This window comes from Numida meleagris, chromosome 1 (assembly GCF_002078875.1).
Source record: "Numida meleagris isolate 19003 breed g44 Domestic line chromosome 1, NumMel1.0, whole genome shotgun sequence".
Classification (NCBI taxonomy): Eukaryota; Metazoa; Chordata; class Aves; order Galliformes; family Numididae; genus Numida; species Numida meleagris.
The window spans coordinates 151,832,664-151,855,283 of record NC_034409.1 but is presented as its reverse complement, the minus strand read 5'-3'; the positions used below and the strand labels follow the sequence as shown (position 1 = coordinate 151,855,283).

Below are 22,620 nucleotides of genomic sequence, written 5' to 3'. Positions count from 1 at the left end.
GGAAAGGAAAGGAAAGGAAAGGAAAGGAAAGGAAAGGAAAGGAAAGGAAAGGAAAGGAAAGGAAAGGAAAGGAAAGGAAAGGAAAGGAAAGGAAAGAAATTGCAGCTCCAGATATAACTGACATTTGATTACTGTTTCCATCTTTGCTTAACAGCTTTGAACTGCAGGTCAGATACTCGCTTGACATCAATCTGAAAAACTGCTTTAGACTTATAGACAGGAATGCATGTTTACCCCAGCTGAAAATCTAAAACCATGCCCAATACAAAATGAATCAGAAGGGAAACCAAACTATAATTTTACTGAGATCAAGGGGAAGCTTCAGACTCATTTTTAGTGACAGAGTTTGCAATGCATGCTGTAGGGAATAAAATACGTGGTTTTAATTATCAACAAGAAGCCTAAGGACACAATCAGATTAAATTTAAACATGCATGTAAGAAACAAAATAAATATAGATATAAGGAGATAGGAACAGATACAAATCAATCTCGGGGGAGGTGAGAAGGAAAGAGATTAATAATTAAAATGTATATATTACTTGTTTATTCTTAGAGTTGTACCTGTGAGCATGACAAGTACGAATTCTTTGGACTTTATGATACTGTCACAGAGTTTCATGAGGGATTGAAAAATAATTTAACAATTGACTACAACAGCCACAGAACTAGTAGCGTATCTATATTTTGTGTTTATCATGACACACAATCCTACAATCTCCCTTTTATATTTTCTGTACAAATACATCATATTTGCCTTGAAAAAAATCCCTCCCACTATTTAAAATTTATTTGTTTTGGATAAAATTTACTGGAGAACTTTTAGATATATCTACACAGCTAAATGCAAGAGAGGGAAAGGAGTCAAGCACTGAAATCCTGATTGCCTATGTTTGTAATTTTCAACTTACTCTCTAGCTCTTTTTAGGATAGCTTAAGTTTAGTTTTCTCCAACAAATCTTCTCTAGGCAGAGGTAGCTCTAAGCAGTTTGTATGTGGTTCAGTCTGTGCCACATGGCCTTGGGGCCAAGGATCATTCTTTTATTTTCTTTTTTCCCAGTAGTGTTAGAAAGAGGATGAAAATCAACCTGTGAAATCTAGGTGCAAAGACGATATGAATTTTGGCTTCAAATGAACTTATAATAAAAAAATCAAATTTTAAAGCCAGTGTGAAACACTTCTTAATGTGCAGTTTTGGAAATGCCTTTTGAGTGTGACAACGGTAATAGATACTTCTTTTTTTCTTTTCAAGCAACTTATATCTATTATCTATTATCTATTATCTATTATAATACTATTATCTTTTGGATACTTTCTGCTATAATGTTAACTGCTTCCTGCATGGCCTGTCTTACATCAGAGGTCTATCACAAAGGTGAACATTAGCTTTAGGTTCTCCCATATCTCTGATGATTCTAATCTCTTTCAGTATCTCTATCTCCCACATATCATGAAGTTACCAGTTGAGAGGATGAAATTTTGTCAGAATTGCAACAAATGAAAAGAGAAGGCACAATAAGCAGAAGTTGCTAAAGGAAAAAAAAAACAAACAAAACCCAAACAAACAAAAAAACCAGATGATTTTAACTTGTGACCTGGGAAGGTAAGAGGAGTATAGCTTATAGAAGGAACTTGGTGCTATGTAACTATTGATTCTAGAGGTTCTGAGATACAGTATATAAGTTCAATGAAAAATTAGAATTCAGCTACACTAGAATCTGGCCAGGACAACATGTCCTGTCTTCTTCAAAAGATACTGAGGGATTTTCATCTTGTAGTGCTATGACTTTAGGTAACGCACAAGAGACAGCACCCTATGCAGATTATGCACTTGTGCAGAGTGCATAGAATCTATGTCAGCAAAAGCACAACCAGACTCCGAGAACCTCTACAAATAAGTTGTGAAGAACTGACTACTTAATCACTCAAAGAAAAATGAATAGCAAGACAAAATAGAAACAGAACCCTTTTCATTTTTATCTCAGTGTATGTAGGTACACCTTTATTATGTATATATATAAAAGCCTGATTCAGTTAGATTCTCAACTTTAAATATACAAATTATTCCACTAATTTAATTTAGAATACAACCTGTTTTTATTTATGTACATTCTTAATTATTTTGGTGCAACATGGCCTAAATCTCTATAAGGCTGTACTGAAACTGCTGGTTGTGATTCGTTTTTCCTCTGATTCTGGCCTCAGATGTGTATATCAGTGATTACTTCCTTTCAGTTTTACTGTGCATACATAAATGAACCTGGGATTTGATTTGTTGAATTTCAAGATTATGTAACACTAAGAAATGTGTGTATGTGTGACATTTGATAAATCAGTACGTATGAACTATGCAAATAGCTCACAAAACTGGAAAAGAATTTTTTTGCAACTGTAAGATTGCAAGGAAACCTCCTATTTTATTTTTACAACTCCTAACATTTGAGATATCTCCCCTGAGGATTTGTGTTTTTCTCCTTCTGAATATATACATTTTTATATTTGTTTGGTTACTAAGACTGAGGCTTCAGACCAAGGAACTGGAAGTTGCAGCCTTTCGACAGCCATTGCTTTATTCTTCTATCATAAAAAGGATCCTAAGTAAAGAACACCAGCAGTGACTTGCATCGCTTCTGGGCATTTTTTTGTTCTTGTGATCTAAAGTCCACTTACTGTGTTTTCTGTTATTTGGAGGTCACAAAACTTTGATCACTAGGGGGTAGTGTGGGGCTTTTCCTTGATCTAAGATATCACACTCTTCAGCCTGATGTTTTTTGAATGCGAATGTGAAAATTTTACACTAAATGTCCTATATCTATGCACACAACTCTACGCAGTGTTCAGAATTTCCTGGATTCTAAAATCATATTGTGCTATCCATAGAGATTAATGCATGACATTCTCTTTACTTTTGGTAAATTTCCCCATATTCCCAAGCTTGAGCCAGTTACAGCATTAGTCCTCTTCTTTTTCTCTCTTCTCTCACAACACATAAACATAAACGCATCCATGCAAATACTTACATTTTGAACCCACTGACAATACGCTAACAGATTTAGAATATTGCAAAAAGTGTGACCTTGTACCCTGTATTAATATTTAATCGAGTGCTCACTATACATTGCAAGTTAGTCTGAGGAAATTAATTAGCCCAAAAGATACTTGTCCTTTAAAGGCATTGTAATCCCTTTTGAAAATGTAAATGAGATAATCCTTTAGTGAGTGCAAGCAACTGCTCATTTCATTCAAAGCATGAGGTTTTCAAGATGTCGATAGAAAGCTGTCCTACGTCATTTGAGTGTATTGGTTAAAAATTCACCCTCTAAAGGATTTCATAAAAAAAAAGTAGAAGAACTTGCTCCTCCTTCTTTCAGATCACTTCTTCCCTTGCATAAATCTGAACATGACCCGTTGGGGGCCCTTCCTTTTCCATTTTTCTTAATTAATTCCCTTGTTATCGGGAGACTGAAAGGCATTCTTGAGATCAAGAAAGGTCTAACATTATTTGAACATACTGCCAAGAAGACAATTCATGAAAAGCTGGGTTTCAAATGTATAGATAACAATATTTATACCTCTACTACATATGATTCGCTCTCTAACTCATAAATCAAGATTGCCTCAATTTCAGACTGCTTTAGATTAGATATTCCAGTTTGTTAGAAATTTAAAGCTAGAAATATTCACTCTCTTGGTTACTGTGAAGTGTTTTTTGCTATCAACTCAAAGAATTTCTTATTGAGAAACTGTCTTGGTTTTGAAATCCTGAGGCTTTCTGATTTACCTAACTTCTACCTAACCATTCTCTTCAAGCACAGGAGTCAGCTATATGTGTTGTTACCATGGAATAGATTTATTTATTTTTTAACTGCTGGAAGTTGTTCTAATAGATTATTTTCTCTCTTGAAAAATGATATGACCTCATTATATAAATATTTCTCTTTATTTCCTGCTGTCTGTGAAAGACATAGACTGCAACTAGTCCCGAGCAAAACTAGTCTCCCTATGGTGGGCTCTTCTAAGATTTTTCCCAAATCTTGTCCTTTTTTCTTTTTTTTCGACAATGGATGGGCTTAGTTCCAAAGCACTTTAAAAATGCATTCCCACAAACCTCCCTGAAGACTGAATATTTTTATTTACATAAGTATCTCCACCAAAGTAAGGGCTAATAATAAGACTAGAGACTTAAGCACTTTTGTTCTGCAGTGTCTGGATGGTTCCTAAAATATTTGAATGTGTTCTAATTTTCAGAAACAAAGATATTGAGGTGAGTCTATATCTGTAAAATGATGTCCACATAGCTGTTCTACATCTGATTCTGTGTGTCCATAATAAGTAGAAACAAACGTGATCATTTTTTACTTTTAAGAGCAAAGAATTTGCTCTGTGCTGTTCTCTCTTAATTCACTGTGTAAACAAAAATTTATGTGAGATTCTGTAGCAAATTGCTCCTACTAATTTAACAAATGTATGAAGAGTTTCCCATCAATGATCCTACTACATTCCTTGAACACAATTCTCTTCTTTTATCAATAGCTGTAAGAATAGAACTTCCTTAAAAATGTGAAATGAGAGATGTTTATCTCTTAATTTTATTGAATTTTGAAAGTGTAATGAAGGAGATTGTTGAAGAAAGTTTATTTAGGGCAGAAGTAATAGCTGATGACAAAATAAGTATTTCTTACTTCCTCTTTCTCATCTGTTCCATCATATACTCAAATCCTTCCCTATTGTTCGGGATAATTTATTCCATGCCAGTATCAGTTTTAAGCCCTTCTATTCACCGACTGTCAAGTTTACAAGATTATGTACAGTGGTTTTGTGTGGTGGACTTCTGTCCACCAGGGACTCAATGAGCTGAAAATGTCAATTTGGACCTAAACCAATTGCCTAAAGCTGCAAGGTAAGTGTGATTTCATCTAAGCCAAGAAACATTTACAAGTGTTGTTTTTATTAAATGGAACTGTGTTTTCAAAATACGGGAACATTAGCTGCCTTTCACAGCATTCAACTTCATGTTTGGAAATAGGGAGACCCCTACACCCAGTACACTCAGATACAGTGAGAAATTCAGGTTGTGCTACTTTTAGTGGTTTATTATGCTCCCCAAACCACTTTCTGAAGCTGTAGAGGCTCTCAATAAAAGGCAGTGAATCTGACACTGTCATATCAGTATTCTCCCCAAGGAGTTTAAACACTGGTATAAAATCACTGAAAGGCAATCACCATGCAGCCAAGTTACAGCTTTAGACAATCAGTGTGGAAATCCGTAGAGCAATTTGAGTTACTTACACTCCTTTCCCCCCACCTTTTTGACCTGCTTCCCCTTATGCTGTGAACAGAAGTAAATTTTTTTGCTGTTTGACTTTTGTGAACTGAGCTGCATGGGAAGTGCTGTGAGGTCACAGGATGAGAGTTTCACCTCCGCGTAACTCCATGCAATGTGATGTGACACATAAATTTAAAAATCACTTCCAGGGATATTTTCAGCCAGAAGAAATACTCTGTGGGTAGCATGAAACCCAGTCGGCTAACGCTGAATATCTAAATCATCTTAAGAATATTGAAATGTACTCATTCCTGACAAAGAACAGTGAAAACAAATCTTACTTTTAATGTTTTCCAGCTTTTACCTGCCATAACACTCTTGTTTTTCTCCTTCCATGGGGCCATATGAAATTCTTTTTGCTTATTGTCTTTTGCTTCAACTTCAGTGACATCACCCAGATTCCTCATTAGCTCCATAATACGTCGGTATACCTAAAAAGATACTCTTTCAAATAATGAGAAAAAAGTGGAAAAAAAAGGTAAGATTTTGAAGCAAGAACAAAGAGAGGTGAATAGGCATCCCTGGGACTTTATTTCAGGTAAGCTACCATGGTTTTCATGGCTTCTGGGACACACTTTCTCAGAGCTTTGTCAGGAATGGACTTGCTGTGTCTTACACCATGCATAGGTTCACACCCCACAGAATTGTATCTCAGACCTGAAGGTTTGACCCGGGCCATAATACTTTGCCTTGTGAACAAAGGAAGCTATCCAGCTCCTTGACTCTGGTAGATCTTTCCAGATCCCATGCATGTGCCAGCCCATTTCTCTTTTGCCAGCACAATTCTTCGTAAGACTGCTTTATAAACTGCATTAGCAAATAAGCCAAACTAATTTAGCCTTCCAGAAAGGAGCTGGAAGCAAAGGGGGCTAGGCAACATTCCGTATCATCAATGCTTTCCAAACTTTTGATCTCCTGACTGCATATTGGTATTTATTTGCTTTGTGGTGCTCTTTTTCATGCTTCAAGGTTTTATAAGCATGATATTACGCAACAAATCATGCAAAAAATAACACTATGTAATCTATTTGGATTCCAAATTCCCTTGCTTTCAAAAAAAAATAGCTTCTAGAAAATCATCTCCTCTAAGAATCAGAAGGATTTTAACAATGGATGTGTTCCAGCTGCTATAGAAGAACAGGGTTTTTTGTGACTTACACAAGCAAATGTTATCTGCTCTCAGCTGGGATATCAGTTATAGCTCTGATATTGAAGCTACTAGCTGCAGAGTGAACAAATATATTTTATGCCTGTTAACACGTACTTTATGTTCCACAGCCTTACAATATGTTTCTTTGAAAATTAACTTCCCATGGGCAATCTAACCTCCATTATTTTCAATCCATTTTGCAGTCAAACTCTCCAGTTTCATTTTCAAGTGGCTGAACCCTGGTTCTGTAAAATTTTAAGTACTGCTAAGAAATATCTGCTTGTTTTCCCAGTTGTCAAACCAAAAATTATATGTTAAAAGCAGATTGCTCTGTTCCTATTTCTGATAATAGTGAGAAACTGTATTTGTGGCACTAGTTTAAGTTGCAGTGAAGGTCTACATTTGTTCATCAGATCTTGAACAGCAGTTACAGAAGACAGACAGGAAGAGACATTACTGTTCTTTCCAGTTCTAATGGAAAAAGAAAACAAAAACGATCTGTACTTTGAATAGAATAATACATCCAGCAAACAAACTTTCGGAATTTGCTCTCAGTGCTTGGTGGAAATGTGTACAGATAGATGATACCAGCAATTGAGCTTTTGGAATGTATCAAAGGCATACTAAAAACATGGTGTTATGGGATGAGGTTTTGTTTGTCTTGGTTCCTGGCAGCCCGCTTCTGCATCGCCAGTGTTGCATGCACTCAGCTGCTGGGGATATGCAATAGTGTGCTCTGTGCACTACCCTGCCCTTCCAAATCACACACAAACAACAGCCCATTCAGAGCGCATTTCACGTTTTGTCATATATAATTTAGACCCATTGTGAGCATAAACTGTATGATGAATACATGAAGATGTCTGTATAATTTATGCCACATCTTTTTACGTGCTTCCCACTGTAAATAAAGTGTGATTTGATGCAAGAAAACAAGACCACTCTTACAGGTAGACACTGCTTAAAGATCCCTCAGTTTAGCTTTAGTTCTTCCAGTGCTATCCTCATTTTAAAAAGTATATTAGCTGTCATCACTTTACCAATAGCACAGTAGTAACCCAGCTCGGAATACAAACATACAACTGACAAAGCGATTGAGAATAAGGTTCTTGTCATTGGATGGGGGCGCAGGTGTGAAGATTTGGCAGTGGAGAACTGCAGAGGCTGACTCTGTGAGGCGAGAGGCTGCCCCATACCAGACACAGACACAGACAACTCCAGCTGGCTCCTGTGGCCCCACCGCAGGGCATGGGTGGGCCCAGCAGCCAGGATGGCATTCTGTTCCAAATACTTTGGGAGAGTTGTAGATATTAGAGGCTGCATAAAAAGCAATCTGTTTATATGGAGTTACTGTATACATTTTAACACCTTCCTTCAGGTCTTGTTGCAGTCCAGGATATTTTGGTAGTAGTTTGGATGGCCCTAGAATTACTTATGCTTCCAGTTCTCTTACACATATATCCCTGCGCTTGTGACATTCTTGTCTGACAGGAGACCTGTGTTAAGAATGGCAGCACTCAAAAGGAAAACATCCTACAAGAACCAAGTGATCTACAAGTGTAAACTTTAGTGACACTATCCTTTTTTTGTTGTTGATATATGGCTCCATATCTCATTTTCTCAGACTTATGCTCCCACACACTATGAGTTAAAACAGGTACTTGTTAACCGAGTAAACTAGAGTAGCGTCCTCAAATATATATTTTTTTAAATTAATGGATCACATAAGTTATCTAAACTAATTTGAAAGCACTCATTGTGTCTAAATTGGCTTTTATGTCTGTTTTCTAAATGAAGGTGAGGCTGTAGTTTGACCCGTGCAGAGCAATCTGCTTGAAAATCAATGCTAAGATGTGGCTTCCTAGGGCTGGGACCAGAGGGAACTCCACAGGGAGGTGGTGTAGCAGGTCTCACAACCAGGTCCTGTCCTATTAGCCACAGCCAGAGAGCAGAGAAGGCCAAGTGCAAGATTTTACACAGTACAGGTGGGGTTGACTGAAACGGATATGATATGTACCCACAGAACTCACATAACATGACAAGGGCTTCACTCTACAGATCTTCATAACCTGTACCATACTACTTGCTTGTGTGTAATTGCACCACGCTGCTTGTGCTACAGCTCATTTCTGTTAGAGATATCTTTGCTGAGCAACAGCAGATTCATTTGACCAAATGGAGATGTCTTTAAGAGCTACTTCTAAGCTAGTCACCATGCTTCCACTCTTGACAATGAAGACAAACATGTCCTTCCTGGAATATTTTAGATTAACTGCCTAAAATTGCCTTAAAAATTACTATTTCTCTGTGCAAAGTAGGATGATTGGGTCAGTTGTGGACGCATGTATCTAATGTTAGGTGATGCAATTCTGATAAATGAAGAAATGCTAGGCACAACTTAGGCATACACAGCACAAAATAGTATGACTGAAAAAAGGGACCCTTCACAGATTACTACGGATGTAAGTGCCCCCCAGCTAGCCTCCAGGTGGCTTCAACCATTTATTTCCTCAAACAAAACAACTGATTTAATGGTTAAGAAGGCTGGCCTCAAATGCTCTTGGCATAAAAAGCATGTAGCCTCATAACTCCTAAGGATTTATTGCAAGTAAGCAGAGCCAAACTCTGTCATTCTCAGCCCATTAGTTGTCCTTAGGGGAATCATAAAGCTCACTACCTTTATACCTGTAGTTGAGAACTAAAATAGAAGCTGAAGTATAGTTTGAAAATACAGCTGAGCCCACTTAATGCCTTTTTCATGCTCCTTCCTTCACTACTTATTCCAGGTCTTTTTCCTTGAAAAAGAAAAAAAGAATTTCTGTTAGACAACTTCAGTTTGTGCTCAAGTCACTACAGCACTGTGTACTAGACTTCTGTTAAAAGGGGGCCTACAAGAAATCTGGAGAGGGACTCTTTTATCAGGGAGTGTAGTGACAGGTTAAGGGGTAGTGGCTTTAAACTAACAAAGGGTAGATTTCAATTAGGGGTATAAGGAGCAAAATTCTTAACTCAGAGAGTAGTGAGGCACAGGAACAGCTTGCCCAGCAAAACTGAAGATGCTCCATCCCTGGAGGTGTTCAAAATCAGGTTGGATGGGGCCATGGGTGACCTAATCTAGTGGGTGGAAGCCCTTCCACAGTAGTGGGGTTGGAACTAGATGATCTTTAAGATCCTTTCCAATCCAAACAATTCTATGATTCTGTGACACCCTAACTGGAAGCCAGGGAAGGGACGTGAAACATAGAAGCAAGAATACCTGTTCAGAAGGCTCATCTGTACCATTGACCTATATTCCAGGATGACAATAACATTTTCTGACTTTGGCAATCTCCTAAGTCAGCAATATAAATGGAGAAAATATCTTGCAGAACTACCCCTTAGACTTTTCAACCATATGGACTGCTAGTGATGATTTTCCAAAGCTGCTTCTTTTACGTAATGACTCAGATATGTTCTTAGTCACATCTTGAGAACTGATACCTATCAAAGAGGTGTGAATTTATATTAAATCAATAAATCATTCCTTACTCAACGCCTTGGTCTGAAATGGAAAAGTGCTTTCTTGTTAGTGAATGCCCACACTGGGGTGAGCAGCATTTCTCTCACTTTTTCTATGCCAGCTAACAATTGCTTTTACTGAGGGAGGAATTGGGCTGAATACTTAGAATGGCTTTGAATTTTTTTTTATCTAGTTTACCAAATGGCTGTACAAACACTGATGAGAGATAGTGGGATATGGGAAAGGACGTGCTCCAAGAGTAACATCTTCTCAGCCTAACCATTGACTCTGGGCATAATCTGAATTCAGAAGCAAGAACTGCTTGCCTAAGTTGTCTATACAGCACTGGAAGAGTTAATAAAACACAGAAATCAGTAAAAGGAGTAAGGAACTGTCTAATAGCAGGTCTGAGCGAAGAATCCTCCATCCATGTAATATTCACCATCATAAAGTTCCCTGTTGACCTGGAGGTTTAATGTGGCTCAGTTCTTCAAAATGAAAAACTGAGAGATGAGTGGAGAGAAAGAAAGACCACACAATTATATGCAATAGATAATGACCTCAGTGTGATGAAGATGGGAAATAAACCACCACATTCAACATGGTTATTATCAGGTTTTCCTTTATCAAGTGGCATTGTGGCCAAGAAGGCCAATGGTATCCTGCAGTCCATTAAAAAGAGTGTGGCCAGCAGATCAAGGGAGGTGATCCTCCCCCTCTACTCTGCTCTGTTGAGACCACATTTAGTCTAATGTGTTCTGTTCTGGGCATCCCAGTTCAAAAAAGTCAGGGATTTCCTGGAATGATTCCAGTGGAGGACTACAAAGATGATAAAAGGCCTAGAGTATCTTCTGTATGAGGAAAGGCTGAGTAACTTGGGTCTGTTCAGCCCAGGGAAAGGAAGACTGAGAGGGGATCTGATTAATGTTTATAAATATCTTAAGGGGAGTGGGAGGAAAATGGATGAGGCCAAGCTCTTCTTGGTGGCACATAGTGATATGACAGGAGTAATGGCCTAAAATTTGAACGTGCTAACATGCAGAAGAACTTCACAGTAAGGGTGACAGAGCGCTGGAACAGGTTGCCCAGAGAGGTAGTAGTCTCCTTCCATGGACATATTCAAGACCCATCTGGACACCTACCTGTACAACCTACTGTAGGATACCTGCTTTGACAGGGGTGTTGGACTTGATCTCTTGAGGTCCCTTCCAACCCCCGCAGTTCTGTGATTCTGTGATTCCGTGAAGAGTCTCTCTTAGGGAGAGGTGCACAGCCACGTCCTAGAGGGAGAATAATAGGGAGGATGATTCAGAGGCAATTGATGAACCATAACAAGGCTCTACGTAGTTCAGTGTTCTCAAGTCTTAGGGGTTCTTGCACATGCCATTGAGTGTCCCTTCAGTGTTCACACAGTCAAGAAGCAAGAAATTTGAGGACTGTAGTGGCACCTGAAGTGTCTGTTAGACACTGAGCTTCATGGCAATGGATGTATATATTTACTTTCAAAGCAGCAGGCTCCTAAAACTCCCCATTTCCCTTCACTGACCATGAAGACTACACTTTCTCAAGCATAGGCATCTGTAGTGTAGGCAGCTAAAGTCAGAGGCAAGGAATTCTACCTCTAAATTCTCTGTGGTTGTTTTTAATATAAAACCTCATTTTGATATAAAAATTTGCATCACATTTATACTTCCTTTACTGTTATGTAAATTCCTCATTTCTCTTCTTTCTTTATGAGTCATTATGAGTCATTACTCATAGGTTCTGGCCTGTATAGTCAACAGATCAGGATCAGTAATATCAGATACTGGCATTACATGAAACAGCGAAGGTTCCTGATGTTTTTAAAAGACATATGTGAACATATCCATTGAACTCTAGTGTTCTAACACAGTTGACTACTTCTTAGACTTTCTCTGGCAGGTTGACTTTGGTTGGCTGCCAGCTTCTCACTCAGACAAGGACTCCTAAATAAGATGAAAAATCCTGTGGCTTGAGTTAAAGACAGGGAGATCACTTATGAATTACCATTAGAGGTGAAATGTACTTGGCCTGGGGAGAATTAATTTAATTTTTTATGAATTAAAAATAGATTCGGAGTGTGAGAAACCAAAACAAAAATAAAAACAATACTTTTTTTCAGCCTCAGCTCAGTTTCAATCCTTCTTTCTTTCTACAGAGACACCACCAGCTTGGCTGATGGGCTCAGCTCTGTCCTGTGGTGGAACCATTCGTGGGCCAGTTGGAAGGGTATGATCTGTTCTCAGAGCTATGTCTATGCAGTGTTTGGAAGACTTAAAGCTGGAGTCACTATGGTTTTCATTATACTCCAGCTTTGACTTTCAGCTTATAACAAATGTGCTCCTTTGTTGAATCTTTTATCTGTTAGTTTCCATGTAACTTTTTATGTGCAAATAATCTTGCTGAGAGGGCAGTGGCTGCTACCACCTCTACATAACCAAAGATGTCATTTATTCTATTTCAGGATATTCTGAATTTCAATCATAAATGTCACCATCTGATATTCTGCTATTTGTATCCGCTTGATGGCAACTTGGTGATGATAATGAGCCTTTCTGCTCTAGCAGTGAGGATGCTGCCATCCATCTTCTTTGTTATGGCCTTTCACACTTCTAAATTTGCGCATTATGTATTAGACAGAACTCCCTAGTTCAGGTCAGCTAATAGGAAAGCTTTCATTTTGCAGAAGAGCTGCACTTCAAACCTCATATAAATACTTTTTTTTAATTTTAACCAGCTAACTTCCTTGTAGAAAACAGATTTGTTTGCAGCTCTGTTACCATGTTGCAAAGTATTTCCTACTTTTGTGAAAGGTCATGACTCAGCATTGCAACTGAATGGAATTTTGTATTAAATTATTAAATATGCTTTAAATATTAATTAATAAACAGTAGGTAGTAATCGATTTATGAAAAAAGTTCTATGATTTTGCAATTATGCTTTGACATATACTTGTTAATGAAAGGAACATTACGCGCTTTCATGCATAGTCAGTAGATGGAGATTGAAATTAGTCTCTGCAAAATTTTTGCGATTTACAAGTTAGGCATCTAGTCATATAAAATCAGACAGGTATAAAGCAGAAAGACAATCAATTCCAGAAGCTACTTAATACACAAAAAATAAATTTAGCACATTACTTACTTTCTGGAGTTACCTTTCTTCAGTAACTTTAGAGAAAACCTATACAGTTGATGTTTAGCTGGCAGAAATCTTGTGAAGATAATTATACCTCTAGTGCCAAGAATGGGCTATGGTAAAGATTTTCAGGTACTGCAAAGTTTCCAAATGAAGCTGTAGCTGGAACACCATCATAAAAACTGTGATCATTCAGGTATATAACTTAGATGTAGAAAAAAAAATAATAAAAATGTTATGTAATAACATTATGGAATAGAGTGAAATAGAATGGACAAGGTTCTCTTGGGATTTATTTTGTTTATTTGCTTTCTTATACCTGTTATCTTACAGCAATCTGACTACCACAGCAGATATCCCACAGTTATCTCACCCATCTTTAGAATATCAAGGACTAGAAGATGCACTACAACAGATTATTAATCCAAAGCTGAATTTCTCTATTACTGGATTGTAAGTTTAAATACATTGGGTTTTTTGTTGCTGTTGTTTTGTTTTTTGATCTGTTTGTTTTGTCTTGTTTTGTTTTGTTTTGTTTTGTTTTCTAGCACTAAAACACTGAACTGTATTCTCCATGGGTTTGGAAAGGAGAAAAATATTTTATAGTTTCAGACAAAATGTCGCAATTACAGCAAGGTGGAGTCCTTTGAGATAAGCATTTGTAGCTAGCAGATTACCATGAAAGTAAGGGTGTTCCAACAAAGCCCCTGCCCCTCCACACTCCGTCATTTTCCATTACTGACAATCCATTGGCATGGTATGCGTGGACAAAATTCCCTGCACACTGAGAGCTTGGGGATCTCATATCTGTTTGTTAAAGTAACAGTAGCATTTAATCAAAAGAAAAATCCATTTTCCATTAATAAATAATGTATACATCTAACATTATAGTCAAGCAAGAAAATAGAAATGGTTCCAGTAATTTGAGTGTGATGTTTTCCCTTTGTAAAAGTTTAGAAATACTGCTGACTTACAAGGACATCACGTTCATGAAGTTACATTTAAGGCTGGATTGAGTCTTGGGCTTCCGTTATGGATCCATATATAATTCCAAGATACAGAATGTCCCTGGAGCTTTAACTTGTCATGTAGGGCTTCAGCCAGGCAGGTGTGTGTTTAACAATTGTGCTATGTTAAGCATTAAACACAGCTTCATAAGAATGAATGTGTGGGTGGAAAGTAGGGGAAGGATCTCTTAAGGATTCAGATGATCCATTAGTTCATCTCTATTCTAGAGAAACTTGTCGTGTCTCCTAGAACAAAAAGAAAGATGAAAAATGTTCTAGCATTTAATGCATTTTGAATTGAATTGTATCCTAAACTACTGAAATTTATAAGACAATGTGTTTACATTGTAGTTTAACTGAGAAGGAATCTGATCTGTTGATTTTTTTCTAGATCTTGACTTTCTGTAACAGATTTCAGGATTTTTAATAGACGCCTGAGGATACAAATAAGGACTACTGAATTTTTCAAAATCAGCAGTAATGTCTCTTGATGTCAGTGGAAGCTGGGTATTCAGGGACGCTTGAAAATCCTCTCAACATTTTACTGTACTTAAATATCCTTTTAAAATATAGTCCTTTTTTCATTAAATATGTCCTTGTTTCACTTGGGATGAAGTTGATTTTTCTTTTATGGTGTTTAGTATGTTCTGTTTTGGCTTCAGAAGAAAACAATGTTGATAACTCACTGATGTTTTAGTTGTTGCTGAGGAGTGCTGTACAAACCCAAGGCTATTTTGGCTTCTTATACTGCCCTTCTAGTGAGGGCAGTTGAGGACTACAAGGATTTGGAAGGAACCAGGACAACTGACCTAAACTGGACAAAGGGATACTCCATACCATATGACACCATGCAAAAAACCTTGAAAAGCAGTGAGGAGGTGGAACTGGGGTAGCCACTGCTCAGGGACTTGCTGGGTATTGGTCAGTGGGTGGTGGAGCTTTGTGCATCACTTGTTTTGTATTTATAGATAGATAGATAGATAGATGTATATATGAATATCATCACTATTATCTTTTTTTTTCCCTCTCTTCCTTTTCTGTCTTACATTTTATCTCAACCTGTGCGTTCTATTTTGTTTGTGTTTTTTTTTCCCATTCTCTCCCACATCCCACTGGGAGAAGGTGGGAGAGTGAGCAAAGAGCTGTGTGGTGCTGGTTTAAACCACAACTAAATTAATTTAAAGTATCTTTGGGCACCATTGAAACTATTGGAAATAGTGAAAATGATTTAAATGGAGCTGGACTTTTTTAATCCAAGTGGAAATATAAGAGAAATATCAGAGTTTCTTTACATGCTCACCTGAAGATAAATATTGCTATATGAGATTGCCTAGACCACCCAGGATATTCCTATGGGGCTGACAGACATGACTATAGAAAACCACTGACAACTTGGAAGTTAATCACATTGTCCTACAATGTTTCCAAAGATACACATGGGCAACCACATTAATTTCTCAGGGTACCTAATCTTAGGAGAACTCACCTAAATTTAGGTGAACCTATTCATCTCAGCCTATATTAAACACCCAAATCTGGTCATCTGAATATTTAAAGAAGCTCACATATATGACAGACAGACATGTTAGATACCTATCTGTGCTGTATGAATCAAATATACGACTTAGCTAGATCCCATTCTCTGGGCATGCTATGATGAACACAGATAAGTAATGTCATTTTAGGTACTGTAGCCTTCGAGGACTACTTCTGAAGGTGCAGGTCACAGTGTCTTCCAGCCCTGTACAGACATCAGCAGGACAGCTCTCTATGCATTTAAACAAATAAATCCTTTTTTTTTTTTCTTTCGAAATTATGTTGCCATAATGGCTATAGCAGCAATTTTTCCACCTCTACTTTCTTCAGGCCATAATTTTGCTCTTACTGTGACCTGAACACTGCCATTGCCTTTGCTCAAACTGATGCTGAAATCCACACTTGCTGAGGATGGAGTTATAAAATTTGTCTTTTTTTTTTGTCTCCAGTAACAATCAAAAGGTTACATCAGTCCACTAGTTAACATAATTAGTGATGATAGCATTAAGATTAGAAGAATGGTGAATATCATTTAGTTAAATCTAAGATCTGATTAAATTATGTGTGACTGAAATTGCTCCAGTATTTTTGAAACTTCTTTGACATTCCTAGTGAAAGCATAGTCCCAGAAGAAATACTGCTACTTATAAAACTGAATTTGGTCAAATTCTGTCTGCGGAGACATCACTCTAAGTATCACATTTGATTAGTAGTCACAGACATTTTGAAATTAATATATACAATTTCACCTCCTAAATATTCAGATTTCTTTCGCAGTTCTTAATAGCAGGGCAATTAAATAAAGTAAATCTGTAAATATAAATCTTGTCTTGAGGTGTAAATACTAGCAAAAGCTCATCAATTTATTAACAAGATGCTGTAAAAAGTATATTTTTTCTTGGTTCTATAACTCAAATATTAAATTTGTATATCAGAAAGAAAAATCCTTTTTATCAGTAGCACATTCAGCCCAAGAATGGATTAACTGGGATTAAAAAACTGGTCTTTTCGGATGAATATGAAACTTTCCCCTTTTACATTTACCAAGAACTCTGTGATATTTTAAGATCATTTATCTGAAAGTATCTAAATATCTGTACTGTATTTCAGAGAGTTTTTCTAGACTGTTTGTTCTGTGTTATATAATATAAACGTTCTTACCTTCACTAGTCTATCTGTTGTGATACACTGTACCTCAGCACTCAGTGGACATATATGAAAGCAGTGATATTATTGTGTAGGTGTTTTAATGCAATATGCTAAGAATATTTCATTGTATATTTTTACTAAGAGCACTCCTTAGGCATTTTTATTATTACTATTGTACTACTATTGTAGATTTTAGGGATACAAAATTCAAAACAGTCTTCTTGTCTTGCAATTCAGAATGGCAATACTAGATCGAAAGATATAAATATATATATATATTGCTGTTTTTATTATGAAAATGGGAAAAATCTATATACAGATTTCCTGCCCTCCGTTCGGCAGAATTATGCATCTGATATTGTACTAGATCTTGTTGTCTCTTCTACTACTGTGGTAATTAAATGAACACTCTTCCTGATGAATTGGTATCCAAAGGATTCCTGTTTCTGAAGACATGAGGTCTATTAATACTGACTGATACAAGGAATAATCACGATGATTTCAGTAACAAAGAATAAGATCAAACTTACTATGTTAGGCATCTGAATTTTAAATGTCACTGTCTTTTTAGACTATCGAGACAGGAGCTTTGGAAGCCTGATGAGGGAAGACCTGTCCAACAAAGACTAGGAACACTGATCAAGCAAATGTGGAGTACGCGCATCCCATCCAGTATTTACAGAATTAGGAATTTATGCCTTTGTATCCTCTTACCTGACTGGGTTTCTTACCAAAATATCTGAATATTCCTCTCACAAAACAAATCTAACTTACAGAGAGGGACCTGTACCTGGGGACAAAGAACATCTTTTGTATGTAAAGTCTACAGATTCACAGTCAGAAGTCTTAGAAATTACTTTGAAAATTGTAATATGAGGATGTAATTAGCCCTATATGGGACAAAGGCTATGCATCTATTATGTTGACTGAAATCTCTGTTTCCCTCTGCCTGTTTGAACATCCCCATGATCATTCATTATGTGCAAGATTATTTCAGTACTTTCCCCTGTAGTAACAGTAAGTGACAGCACTCTGTGTACTTCAGTATTGAAGCACTGTTATGCCATTCAGTTCTAAGAAATGTAAAGCAGCCTCTATGTACATAAAAAAAAAATTTCAATTAAGCATTGTGTCTCATTTTTCAGCACAAGTATTACCTTCCAGCAATAAGGAATAAATCTCTTTATAGCTACAAAAATACCCAAGGTAATTCAAGTCATTCATACTGTTGTGATCCTTGTCCCCATGCTATGAAATGCAGTGGCTCTGCAGTTATTCTATAACGCTGATAAAAGATAAAGAATTTCCCTTTACAACATTTCTAATATTTATGAAGACACATCCTGGGTTTATTCAAGTCTATTTTTTTTTTAACCTAACAAAGAGTCCACTGTGAATTTGGAGGAGGGTTGTCAATTTAATACACGCAAATTAGTCGTGGGGTAGGGGTATGGGTCATCCTAGTGCGAGTCGAAACAAAATGTAATTTCCTTCATATCTATGGAGCTTCAGTTGCAAATGAATTTAGTATGAATATATGTTGATAGAATGTAATCAATACCCAAATCCCCTTACTGCAGTAGGAGGATAAAAATTAATGTGATCACCCCAACTGATTTAGAAAGAAGAGCTGACAAAGTCCCATAGTAACAACTGTCCATGAAAATCTCATAGTTTCTTACTGGGGGTAAAGTCAAAGTGCTCTTCAGGAAGAGGACAGCCAATTAGTCACTGTCGAAAGACAAGTTAGGAGGCTGGAGAACATAAGGATGCCTTGAAGTAGATATTAAAAGCTACAGTAAGGGTTGAATGATGTGGATATAAAAAAAAAATAGTGAGAAGTTGAATGTGAAATGCAAAAACATATATGAAAGGAGTATTGAGACTGGGATACATTCAGATTTTTAGCAAGGAAGTCAGACATGTCAGAGAGGGAAAACAGTGAGGAGAAACCTCTGAGGTAAAAGAAATAGAAATACAGGGATTAAGAAAGACCAGCTTTTCAAGAGTAATTAGAGGCAGATGACATTAGAAGAGATGTCTGATGATCCACCCAAAAAATAAATGGAAAGGTACTCCACATATTTCAGACACAGTAGAATGGTACCATTTTTCTCCATTCAACCAGTAGAATGGTTACACAGCACATGTATACATACACATGTAAAAGTATATATGTATATATGTTTGATTATTCTAGAGTTGAATCTGTGTATTAATAGCTTTATAATAAAAGGTTCTTGCTTTCAAGATCCTTAAACTGACAGGGCATAAATTTGTAATACTAAGAGAAAGTCAAGAGAAAAAAGTTCAGAAGTACAATGAAAATTTTTTATGTCATCATTTAATATAAATGTCTTGACAGACTTCTGAAGGCCTGACTCCTGATGCCTGAATATTTCAGAGAGCAACAATACAAACACGAAGAGCAGATGATGGGTAGTTACGTCATAAAACCGGTACTATGTGACACATGTAGTACCTACATACACTACATGACAGCCTTCCACAGTTTCGAACATAGCTAACACTTGCATTTATTTCCCTCAGCCAGAAGTCCAGTTTTGAATGTATATATGGATGGTAAAGAATCAGAACCACACTTTCATCATATTGGACTACAAATTTGTAATTTGTAATGCTGTTTATTACTGTGTGAAGGTTACTTCTGACACTATGTGTCCAGTCAAGACACAGGAAGAGACCACAGGACCTTTGTTCAGCTTAGCTGGGAAGCAGACTCAGTTGACTTCAGTGAAATTTGGCCCATTTTTATCCATCCTATGTAGGAGCATTAGAATATGAAGCATAATGTTATTCAAATATCCCACACAGACAAAAATCCATTTCTACAATTTCCATTGTAGATACATACCACATAAGTATTACCCAAAATAAGACAAATGACATTTGATGGCCATGATTAGTACAAAAACTAATAAGAGAATCCTCTCAACAGAATGAAAAGACCAGTGATTGAAATGAGGATATTTGAAGAAGAATTGTTATACACCCTAAAGAAATTTAAACAATTTTTGTAATGGTTATAGCACACCAGTGATATTTTTCTGATTTGGAAAAATGATTGTAACTTGCTGGAAAGGTTTATTATGGAGCTGAATAATTTATACCTCACCATTATGTTTGATGGAAAGCAGAGTCAGAAAATTGTTAACTATCTTGATGTAAGTCAGACACTGATTTGATCCCAGTGATAGCAGAGCATATTTTGGTTTTATGCAGACGGGAGAGAAATAGTCACTGAAAAAAAAAAATTAAGTCCTTCAAATAATAAATAATATAATAGTTTAATTCAAGATACAACCATAATCCTCAAAGGAGTACTTGGTCTGTAGTATCTCAGTGAAATCACCCTTGCCCTAGCATTATGGAAAAATGCATGTAGAATAATATGACCAGCAAAAGCAGATTTTTTTTTGGCATCACAGGGATTTTACAAACTCATTCCATTGGGTGTGTAGCTGCCTTCAGGGAACCAGGGCGCCCAAAACTGAAAGATGATCTGGAAGAGTTGTTTAGCACAGCAAGTAGGTGTGCTGTTTCTGTACATCCCTTCAGCTGAATATTGCCCTCTTGCGTCCGTGTTATAAATTTTCTATCTTTATATAGCTTTCCCAAGGAAGTCATTAATACAGTCTTCTCCATAGGTGGGAGATCCCAGTTTGATCTGGGTAGATCCCAATTTGAACCTCATTGGGCCATTGTGGAGCAAATCTGCTACATTGTTCAGTGAACAAGAGATAAAATCATGTAACTCATAAGAAATTTGCTGACAGAAGACAGCAATTTGTTTGTTATTAATGTTATTACCATCTGTTAATAGGGCTTAGACTACATATTGGCATATTTCAGGCCTAGCTACTTAATCAAAAAAATATTTTTTTTGCTGAAAGGCCAGTAGTTGCTTTCAAAAGGAATAACAGATACTAAAGATCTCTTGGTACATGTTAATGATGCTAGATATATCAATAAAAGTCATTTCGTAGGTAATCCTGTTCTAAAGTGCTTTCTTCTCCTAACCACAAACAGCTTATAATATGACATTTAGACAAAATTCATTTATCCACTCCCTAGATGGAGTCTTCAGAGATATCCCCAGCTTAGTGATTATTACATAGTTATATGTTCCTTTGCTATGGTTTATGCTCGAAAAAAAAGCTATGTCTGCAGAAATACAGAAATCTGAGTTCTTGAGCATGAAAGTTAACTCCAAGGGAGCAAAAACTGGACTCAGTTGAAGAGTATGTTGTCCTCAATTTTCTTTTGTTTCATTCCTGGAAGCACTATTTTTTTTACTATCTCTCTCTGCATTTTCCAGACAATGCCACTTACAACTGCCATTCAGCAAATGAAACCCTGCATGGAAAAACAATGCAGATCATAGAATCACAGAATGGCTTGGGTTGGAAGGGACTTTAAATATCATCTAGCTCCAACCCCTAGATATGGTTGCACAAGCTGCAAAGTGAGCCACCAAAACACTTTTGAAGAACATGAGCAGCAGTGACACATCTGGAGAGGCTGCTTGAGTATTCATAAAGGCTGACAGAAGTTACTAACTCTGTAATCAAAATTTTCTGCTCAGTATGGTTCCATCCCAACGGTTCTGAAGTTCATTTTGATCTTCTCTATTGGAAATTATATTTTCCTGTTATTTAATGAGAGGTTTCTGAAATGATTGCTCATCTGTCCCTTACTAAAAATGATAGAAATTCATTTATTCCACAAATACGACCAAGGGCCAGATTCTCTATATTCTGTAATGGTTTATTGAGGTCTCTGGAGTTGTTTGGGCTTCAAGTTACTGAATTACGAGGCACAAAAACTCTATACAGTAACAGAAAATCAGACATGGGTGATTTTCACAGAATCATAGAAGAGAGGGCTCCAGGGATACCTCATTGTGGCCTTCCAGTGCTTAAAAGGAGAGTATAAACACGAGGGGGTACAACTGTTTACGAGGGTGGATAGCGATAGGACAAGAGGGAATGGTTTTAAACTGAGACAGGGGAGCTTTGGGTTAGATATTAGGAGGAAATTTTTCACATAGAGGGTGGTGATGCACTGGAACAGGTTGCACAAGGAGGTTGTGGATGCCCAATCCCTGGAGGCATTCAAGGTCAGGCTGGATGTGGCTCTGGGCAGCCTGGTCTAGTGGTTGGCAACCCTGTACTCATCAGGGGGGCTGAAACTAGATGATCTTTGAGGTCTTTTTTAACCCAGGCCATTCTATGATTCTATGATTCTATGATCATAAAATGGATGGGTTAGAAGGGACCTTAGAGATCATCAAGCTTCAAATCCACTTCCGTAGGAGGATTACCAACTACTAGATCAGGCTGCCTGTGTCCCCATCCAACCAGGCACTGAACATATCACTGTCCAGTATCATGAAATCCCAAGTTCATTTGCTACATAGTAGTTGGGGGTCCTGGTCTTTGGATCCACTGAATCACATCTACATTACCATGGGTCTGAACCTAGATGCTTAATACCAGGTGAGACTTTTGGGTTGAAAAGCATGAGTGGAGACGCATGACTTCCAAATACCCTAAGCCCTGGAGATAATCTTGCTTGCAGTCTTTCCTCTTTTGGCTATTTTGACATCACTTCCTCCCAGCATAGAGATTTACCCAGCACAAGCTCAAAGCAGCAGTTACTGAGGATCCTGTCTGAAGATCTCCCAGTATGCCTAATTCTCTACTGTACCACATAGGACACCTGGGTACCTTGGGCACTAATCCAGGTTGCACTTTGAGGGCAGACCTTAAGAA

The 22,620-nt window shown here is 37.2% G+C and overlaps 1 long non-coding RNA gene across 1 annotated transcript in view; it reads left to right on the top strand.

Annotated features, from left to right (window-relative positions):
• The window catches only part of LOC110398101, a 42,172-nt gene extending 28,592 nt beyond the window's left edge, over positions 1 to 13,580 (top strand). The window contains exons 2-3 of the long non-coding RNA XR_002438312.1: positions 12,154 to 12,224; positions 13,467 to 13,580. This is a non-coding gene — a long non-coding RNA (uncharacterized LOC110398101). The remainder of the gene's footprint in view (positions 1 to 12,153; positions 12,225 to 13,466) is intronic.